The sequence below is a fragment of the Lonchura striata genome, chromosome 3 (genome assembly GCF_050655825.1).
Source record: "Lonchura striata isolate lonStrDom1 chromosome 3, ASM5065582v1, whole genome shotgun sequence".
In the NCBI taxonomy this organism is placed as follows: Eukaryota; Metazoa; Chordata; class Aves; order Passeriformes; family Estrildidae; genus Lonchura; species Lonchura striata.
The window spans coordinates 77,142,264-77,152,191 of record NC_140705.1 but is presented as its reverse complement, the minus strand read 5'-3'; the positions used below and the strand labels follow the sequence as shown (position 1 = coordinate 77,152,191).

At 38.0% G+C, this 9,928-nt stretch overlaps 1 long non-coding RNA gene across 1 annotated transcript in view; it reads right to left on the bottom strand.

The window, feature by feature from the left end:
• Positions 1–501: 501 nt before the first annotated feature.
• Positions 502–9,928, bottom strand: part of LOC146767950 (uncharacterized) — a 205,532-nt gene continuing 196,105 nt past the window's right edge. Inside the window, exons 3-5 of the long non-coding RNA XR_014953831.1 lie at positions 5,893–6,005; positions 3,321–3,394; positions 502–1,098 (exon numbers count right to left, since the gene is read on the bottom strand). This is a non-coding gene — a long non-coding RNA (uncharacterized LOC146767950). The remainder of the gene's footprint in view (positions 1,099–3,320; positions 3,395–5,892; positions 6,006–9,928) is intronic.

Here is a 9,928-nt window from a genome sequence, read left to right as displayed (position 1 = left end):
GCGGCTGTGTGGGACTTATATACCAAGTGGAATTAAACCACCCCACCATGAAACAATCTGCTGAAAGAGATGCTGATGTTTTGGGTAACAAATGTGTCTGATTCAAAATGAAAATGTTGTACTTTGTTTTTCAGGACTTTTTCTGAAAACTTACTAATCACTTGATAAAATAAACTGCTTTTAGGGGAGACATGATAGGAACACCATGATTTTGTTGCCATTTCACACATCTGTTAGACATAGTTTAAAACTACCATCTCTGGGACATCCAGAACACAGCCTGCAAGAGGTGTGTGGACAATTCTCAGCATTAGTGACTTTAATCCATGAAGCAATGCTTTGCCATGGGCACTCAAAGAGTCAGTTGTAGGGAGATAATGTCACTGGTTATATTTCTAGAGGGCTGTGGGTTCGCAGCCCTCAGCTCTCCTGTACTTTTGGAGAGCTCAGAAGCACGCTTGAGCCCCAGAAGAGGTTGTCAGCAGCAGCAGCAGCAGAGGACAGCAGGAATGCCAAGCTGCTGCTGAGTGCTCTTGAGCCCGGGATAACTGAGCTCTCAAGCCATGATTGCCTCTTGGACGCATCTACATACCTGTCCTCCCACAGAGTTCAGATATAGACTTATTTCCAGTAAAAGGAAGTGGCTGCAGACAAAAATGTATTCACAAACATAAGCTTCAGACCTCAAGTGCCTCCTGAGCTGACTGTTCTTATGACTTCTGCCTGCAAGACCTCTGCTGTCCCTTCTCTCTTTCTCTTGCCTCAAAGAAAAGCTCAGTGTTTTATATTTCTGAGTTAATGAGTCAGCCTGCCTGACCTGACTGTCAGGATGAATCAGCAGTTAGTTCTGCACCTCCATGCCATACTGACACTCTCTCTCAAGTGGGTTTACCATCATTTAATAATATTTTTTTAATGTATTAGTCCAGTGGAGATTCTCTCATACCTTAGAAGCGTGAGTTGATCATTAATGTTGTTTCACTTAAGGTGGGTCTCAGTCCAGCTTCAGCCTAGGTACAGATGGATTTTGTTTTTTGTAATATTCTCTGTTAACAGCTACTTGTTGAAGGGCAACATTTTCTGTTCTTTTACATAACCCTGTAAAGAGGATTCCAGAGTGGAAGCCTACGTTCAAACAGACTCCTAATTTAAATTCCACATACATTTATTGGCAAACATATATAAAACTGAAACTTAAATACTAGCAACTCACATCCATGCCTGCATTTACTATAATTCATGATAATATTTCTATTAAATAAACATTAATATTGCTGTAGTACATGTGAACAGGTAAAGAGAACTCTATGAATCAGGTAATTCAGGAGTTACAGAGTCCTAAATCTGAATCAGAAAATGTTTTGAGTGTGTTAAAAAGCTATAGACTCTTTTGCAACTGCAGGGATAATATTTTCTGCATTTTTATGTCTTTTGTTACTTAAATTCAGTGGCTAATTTATTCATAGCTGAGAAAATTTTGGCTGCTGAAAAATGGGATAGCTTATTATCCCTCTTTCAATCCATAAATATAAATGAGGTGCAACAGGATGAGATCTGGTAGTTCTAAAATCATGACAGACATGATGATCAGAAACTATTAGTACAATTTGTTAACTATGGACAATACTTCCTTTGTTTAATGAATCAATTATTTTCAAAACTAATTTCAATAAATGAATGTTTTGCCTAAGTAACAAGCTATTTAAGGTGGCTTAATTTAACTAAAACAAACAACTTTATAAAGCTAGGTTTGCACTTTTAATTGATTTTCAAATTCCATCCAATTGCACCTTGACAAGAAACACAAATATGAGCATTATCATAAGAGGGTAAATAGTAAATGTATCTATCACCATTTTTCTAAATTACTTTATAATCATAATCCAACTAAATGTATATCAGCCTATACCCTGATTAAATGCATATAATATATTCACCTCACTAAAATAAGTACTTAGCAGACAAACTGTATTTAGGTGAAAATCAACACCCTCTTATGGTTACTAATCAGTAGAGTTCAATATTCCTTTAGGAAGGTGACTAGTAAGTAAAAATGCAAACCAAGATTAAAACTGATTATTTAAAACTAATTTTCCTGTTTTCTGGTTTAAATTATGATTAAAATTGGTAATCCACCATAGTCAACTCCTGCTTTCTGCTAGAAACACAGCTTTAATTGCTTTTCTGTGGCAGAATACATCACAAATGAAGAAAAAAAAATCACTTGTTGTGATAATCTATCTGTGTGGCAATTTTGAAGCACAAAGGACCCTTTTGCTGTCCTGGGGCTGGGGCTGTACTGGGGAAATTTTCCAGACTGGAAGTTAGTTAGTAAGCATCCCTTAGGATTGGCACCAATCCAACATGATATCATTATGACGTAGACTTGCTGTTAATTGTAACCCAGCTTTAAAATAATTTACATGTATGTACTTCTTTAATTACCTAGAGCTCTCTGTAGCATTAATATAACATCCTGCAATATTATTCACTTTTCTGTCATCAATATGGATGCTTACAAATACTGTTATGTATGGAAAGCTGCCAACTTCACTTGAGCCAATGAATTTTTCTGTCCATCATTCCATTTTCTTGGCATACATTCACAAAATAGAGGCATTTTAAATGAGTAAATGATTGTAACCTGCATTGTACTGCTTGAAAGAAAAACCTCTTTCATCTCAGCTGTTCCCTGATCACCTCTGTAAGAGAATCTCTTCAGCACCCCTTCTCCCCTTTCCTCTTGCTCTTATGAAGTGAAAGACAGCCAAAGTCGTGCCATTTAAGGTCTGAAGTGAAACCTCTGAAGATTGCTGAAGACTGTAACCTCCTATGGACCACTTAATAACAATAATAGGGTTAACAGAATTCAAAATTACTGTCATAGTCTTGACAAGAGTCAAAATATATGGGATGAGTGTCCTGCTTAAATTTCAGCTTCCTTCCTCACATTGCTCAATGGAACCATGAAAATGCTTTATCAAGAAGGGATTCTTCATATGGAAGACATTGCAAATACAATACATAAAAGGGGTAAGTTCAGCATGCTCCAAAGAGGTAAAATAAACCCCACTGCAAGACAATCAGTACATCTCTGCTGCGCATGGAGTGGAGGACACATTAAATGAAGAAGGTACAGTACTGTATGCACAGACCCACATTGCACCTGACCTTTTGCCCTGCCTTTTCTGGAATGGTGGGGCTTGGATACAGGAGAATTTTATTATGTGGAACCTTTTACTTCTCTGTCCAAAACTCACACAGGTGTCCACAGAGACCTCAGTGCCACTACACTCAGATGCTGCAGAATGAACTCCTACCTGCTACTACTGCATGGGCATTCTTCTTTTTTTCCCAGCAGCTGGCCAGCCTTGGAGAGAGCATCTTGGCTTTTCTTGAAAAGAACAGAGTAAAAGAGAATGTTTTAATGATATTGGGGGAAAGAAAACCATATAAAAGTGTCCCAGTATTTTTCCCATTGCTCCCAGTAAATGATCAGGAGTCTTGCATCAAACACTGAAAGAAATCACTGAAGTAATAATCAGAGTGTTTGTCATGAGCTCCCATTCCATCACTGCCATCACATCCATCTGTACCCAATCTGTACTTAAACTATCCTTCATCACATCAATCCCTCTTCTACATAGATGCACATCTCCCACTTTGTAGGAGACAGTTCCTTTTAAGCTAGGACTCAGATGCAATTCACTGAAGCAAAAAAGAGGAAATTATACCCTGGATACTAGCTCCTTTAGATTTTCAGGAAAAAATTATTAACATTTAACAAGTCTTGCCCTCTAGGCCATACACAACTGCATTTCAAAGACAAATAAACAAGAGGTTGCTCCATAGCTTGCATCTGAATGCAAGGAAAGACTAGCATGTGATCTCTGCAGCTCTGTGCTGGTGATATTTAATTTTTAGAGTTACTGAAAGAGGCATTTTTGTACACATATACTTATAGCCTAGTCTGGGTCATAAACTAAAAGGCAGCCCCAAGTGTCCTTTGCAATGTTATTCAGATGGGTCTTATAAAAACAGTAATGGCTTTTGCAATGATCTGATCTTGGTGTACAAGAAACAAATGTTACTTAATGTCCTGTGTCTTACCATATCTAAGAAAAAAATCAGAATAGGAGATATTTAATGCAAACTATCGCATCCACAGAAAATTCTGTTTTTTCTTAGTGTCTTCTACCCTCATATCACCAGTCTACTGTTTAATAGAACTCTAAAAGAAAATTGGAATACTCTTCTGATAGTATTTTGATACTTGATTTGTGTATAAATACCTAATGAGGGGAAAAGAACAAGTAAAAAAGAGGGAGACAGAGGTGCCTAGCAAGAGGACAAGAGGCAATTGGCACAAACTTACAGACAAGAAATTCAATGGAAAGAATTTACTGTGAGAGTGGTCAAACACTGGCTGACTGGCACAGGTTTCCCAGACAAATTGTGGAGTTTCCAGCCTTAGATCTATTCAACACCCAACTGAATATTACTTGGAGAAACCTGTTCTAGCCTGGACCCTGTTTCTGACCAGAGACCTCTAAGGGTCTCTCCCAGCTTCACCTGCTCATGATTTCAAAGTCTCAGCAAGTTTTTAAGGCACAGAAAAAAATACCCTGCTGCAATATTTACAGATGGAATAATCATGTCAGTATTATTGCATGGAAGCAGTCTGGTTTGTTGAATCTAACTGACAAATATTTTTGTTTTGTTCAAGAAACCAAAATATTTTAAATTCATCATGAAAATTACCAAAGCTATATGATGTCATTTTTCCCAATGGAAGAAAAATTAATATCTGGAAGCATGATTCTATTCCCTTAGACTATGTTTCCCTCAGGGAAAAAAAAACACATAGACACAAGCTGTGAATAAGAACTGGGATAGCAAAGGAGACTGTCAAAATAATTTCTGCCTATTGCCTACTCTGTCATGGGTAAGGGGTGTCTTCAAATTTGGTAACTCCCACAGAGGTCTATGAAAAAAAATATTGGGGGTGGGGGCTGTCAATATCCCAATCCTACTGTCACCTGAAAGAGCATGGTTATGTTGTATGTGAAAGAAGTTAAGAGCTAATGATGAGCTAGATCATTTATGCCATGCAGCAGTTCTTATGCAAAATATTTGTTCCTGTCTGCACTGACATAAAATGTAAGAGTCAGTGGAGAATACATGTCCCAGTGAAAAATGACAATTCAAATAACTCCACAGCCAGAAAAGTTGTCACAGTCCTGCTCCCTGCTCTGACACTTTGCAGGATGGCACTATCCCTTCTGCTGTAGCAGTACGAGGAGGCCACCCCAGTCAAAAGCAACCCTGCAAACCAAAGAGATCATTTTTCAAGCTGTTCCATTCCCTGAACAGCAATGGCACATTCACAAGGAAGTCAGCAGGACCCCACAGGCAGGGAGCACAAAGAGCAATGACAGCCTCAAATAGATCAGCCTAAGTGGTGCTGAGCAGGTCTCTCTCTCACAAAACGCTGTGTGTGTTTGTGTAAGGGAGACCTTTATCTTTTCAAAGCAAAAGGCTGTTAATTAACTGGGCAAGTACTGGCACTTGGACTGAGAGAACTGGCGCCTCTCAGGAAAGGCTATTTAGTTCAGTTAAGAGAGAAATCATGGAGAGGAAGATTAAATCTGTCTGTACCTCCTGGAGGACTTCAGATGTACTTTAAAAGCTAACATCCACAAGGGGTTTTCTCCACAGCATACAACCCCTGGTGTTAAATAGACACAAGTCCAGGATTCCTAATGAGGTGTACATGAGAAAAAGCTGCAGCAGGTTAGTTGAGCTGAAGGACAGACGTTTGTGATTGCATCTTTGAGAAGGCAAATGACACACAGATCCCCTTCTTCTGTCTTTTAAAACTGTGCTGCTTACCTTGGAAGTGTACAGCCACAGCATTTTCCTTTTATTTTGCCTGAGTCATTCATGATCTCAGGGCTCCAGCACAGCAACGTATTTCTCACCCAAAGGCACGGCCAAGCTCCAAACTGTAACACAAAACACACCCACATGAGCATCCCTGCTTCCAGCCTCTTCCCTGGAGAGAGCATAGGGAAGTTGCTGCTGCAGTCCTGATGGCACAGTGTGTGTCTTTGAGTATTTTTCACATCCTTAATGCACAGTATCTTTTTCAAATAGTACAATCCCTTATCTTATGTGTTCATAAGCATATACAGTTTTTTGGAAATGGAATAAAAATCTCTAAGTACCTCAGAGAGACAAAAAATACTCAGGAATTGATATTCTGTGACATTTATGTACACAGCTAAAGATCAGCCACTATATATTAAACATAATATACATTATAGATATATTTTATTCCCCTGCTATTCTTGAGGAATGAAAGTACTTCTAAGGACAGGTGTGAGAAATGAAAAGTGCTTGGAATGTGTAGGGAAAGATGCTTCTGAATAACATGAAATTTTAATAACTTGTGAGTTTTGTCACCAGCAGAGCAGCAGTAGATGTGAGAAAGTAGGAGTAAGAACCACAAGGAAATATTTTTGCACATATCACTCCTGTTTACTTACATTTATTCTCCCACCAATCTTTTTGAAGGATACTGCTGACTCCAAGTCTTCTGCTGTTGTGAGTCACATTATGTTGATCACCTGCAGTGTCCAGGAGATCTCTAGCCAGTCTCATATGCAGACTGGGAATAGATCTGTTTGAAGGGAAAAGCCAGCTCTCTCTTTTTTCTCCAGCAAAGCAAGCAGAAGTAGTGAAGATTTCTCTATTGCAGAGCTACCTAATTGAAAACACACATCCCTTTTTTCACTGCTTAGTAATAAAGAAATACACTACTGGTCTACTTCCTAGTAGAAATTCAAACGAAAATAGGTTTGGATATTGATTGTTCTTCTATAGCCAGCTGCTACAATTATCTTCTCTCATCCTGTTAATCTAAAGAGAAAAACAGGCAACTGCCAATTATACACTACTGATACAGGAAATTTACACAACATGGGATGTGATATTCAGTTCCCACAGCTGGAGTTCACTTGACCAGTTATGTGCTGAAGATCGGGGCAGCTTGGCAATTGTTTAAACACATCTTCTTGCTCAGCTGGTCAATTATTCACAGGAACAGCAAAGCAGAAAAATGGTTTTTGGTAGTGTGAAGTGTGCACACATATCTATCAGTCACTTGCAGTGAGATCTGTGGCTATTTCTTCCCTCCTCTGTGTCCCTGGTTTTCCTTCCACTCCTCGCCCTTTGCTAGGCCAGGTTCACATGGTCTGAGTTGCCTCCTGGTGCTGTGTAATGTGGAGCATGAGAACCTTGACCTCAGTTGAGTCCCCAGGGTTCTACTGTTCAGAGTTAAGGGATAGCTGCATTTTCCTCTCTGCTGTAAGCCACAATATTCTCCTTCCCTTGCAAGAAAGATGCTAAGATGGAGATCCAGGTAGGTTAAACAATCCCCACCCTGCCACAGCCACTCTGCACAGCTCAGGGCAGCCCACCAAATATTTGGCCTAAGGCAGCAGGAGATGAGCATCTCAGCATCTTTATGTACTCGGTCAGAGCAGGAACAGTAGTTTATCTTTCAGCTCATGGCCCACCTCTCTTTTGAAAAACAGACATTGTAGGCTGCACTGCTTAACACAGTTTTTTTTAAGTTCATTAGCGTTACAGTGTTCAGTTTCTTCAGTGTTGACAGCCAGAGACAAAACAGCCTGTACAATTTTTTGAAGACCTGTTTTGACACAAAAAAATCTCTATTAATTCACAATAATAATTTATTGCAGTCTCACACCTCGGCAGGAGGTCCTTTCATATTGATAAGACTGAAATCTCACTCATGTTTGTTTGAAGGTTTTGCAAAGCTCTTTGCCTTTTAAATTTATTATTTAGGGAATACTGTATGAACAAAAAAAAATTCTTTATGAAATACAGTAGAACACTAGAACACAAGGTCTCTGGCACCAAAATAATCCTGTGATCTACTTCAAATACAGTACATGCAACATCAGTTTAGATGCAACTGTGTGCAAAGGTATCTGTTATGCAGGAACACAATATATAGGCTTTCATTAAAAGACAAAAAAGACTTAAACTCTCAGAAGACCTCCACTGTTTTTTTTTTTCGTTGAAATCATGCAATGATACATAACTCACAGATCTGTTTTTACACTAAAGCATTGTTGAAAGCTGGCAGCATAGTACAATTTTTGCAATATTGCACTAAGAGGGCAAAAGTTGAGCTTATTGAAAAGAAATCTGTCCTGTGGCAACAGATTTCATAATTAAGTGTGCTCTGATTACAGAAACAAATAAAAGAGTCCTTATCCTACATGCACACTAGACTTCTAGAGGAAAAAAAAAAAAAAAACTCCTGGAGGTTTAATTGCATTTGTTGACTTGAAAAAGTGATTTCATGATAGTAATGTGAAAAATGATATTTTGACTCCACTCTTCTGCAAACCTCTTTTCTTCTGTACTGTCTCCAGACCTGTAATAGATATTGTGCCTGATGGCTCCTCTTGCTAGAGGTTGGGATTTGGGGGTGTGCATGTGCTACTTCTGTCCTTTAGACTTCTTTTCATATCACACCACAGTTAATGCTGACTATTAATTGCAAATGTGCATCATACATTTAACCCTTAAAGACTATATGTAGGTATTACAAGCTAATATATAATATTTATTATGTTATGTTATATATATTTCATAATGTATTTTATACAGCATCATCACAACCAGTGAGAAAACTGTCAAGTTGTCACATCCTGCAGAACATAGCACAAAAAAGGAAAAGTTGGGACACAGAAACTTTTCTAAAGAACTGCTCCTGAATCAGAAAAGATACACTATTGAGTGGCCTGATATTATTCACAGAATTCACAAAATTCACAGAATGACTAGGTTGGAAGAGACCTTAAAGGTAATTGAGTCCAACCCATGCCCTAAAACCTCTATTAAACCATGGCACTGAGTGCCCCATCCATTTTTTTCTTAAACACATCCAGGGATGGTGACTCTACCATCTTCCCAGGCAGACCATAATGATGTTCATTATATGAACATCAATGTTAAATTAAAAATTTGGAAATCTGAAATCCCTTCCCAAGACTGAAAAATAAATATGGCAAAGGACTTTTGCCAATATAGTGTTATTTGCTGTTAAGTGGGAAAACCAGACATCAGAATACCAATGGCTTCACCTCTCTGATATATTCTTGAGAACCCTTTTGTTTGAATTTAGATAAAAATGAGATTTTTTTCTGGGATAGTCAGCATTGTGCTCACTCTTTAGGATCTCATACAAGGTAGCAGGTTATTAGGAATTAAGTTGCTGTGAGCTCCAAAGGTCACAAATATTTCAGTACTTCATTCAACCTAATGATGGGCACTGATACATATTTTAAAAAGAAAAAATAACCAAACTTCTCCACACTTCTCTGCCATAGAAACAATACTTTTCAGTTTATGTTCAGTTGTTCAGTAGTGGTGCATCTTCAGTGTTTTTGCATTAGAAATACTGTTTATTTACTTGCATGGACACCCATGATCAGCTTCTCATTAGAGTAGCAGAGGTGCAATGTAATTCTATTAAAGTAATTCAAGTAACTATAGCTTCCCATTGCTGTAATGTCCACCCTACTAATAAAAAAAAAATAAATCTACTGCTCTGTAGGTTTTTATCTGTTCTTTAAAGTTTAATAAGCACAAACATATATATTGGAGAAACATAAACCATAAGAATAAATACTGTAGAAAGAGTAAGTTTTATCTTATATCTAGAAATTACTTTACTGATCACCAGTGCACGATTACATGAATGTACAAAGATTTAATTTTATTTTTGCACAGCAGTGGGAAGTTTATGTGTAAAGGAGTATTATTATAAAGCATTAGTATATAAAGTGTGTCAAATAAGCTACTTCAATGCAACCTGAAGATTGTGATC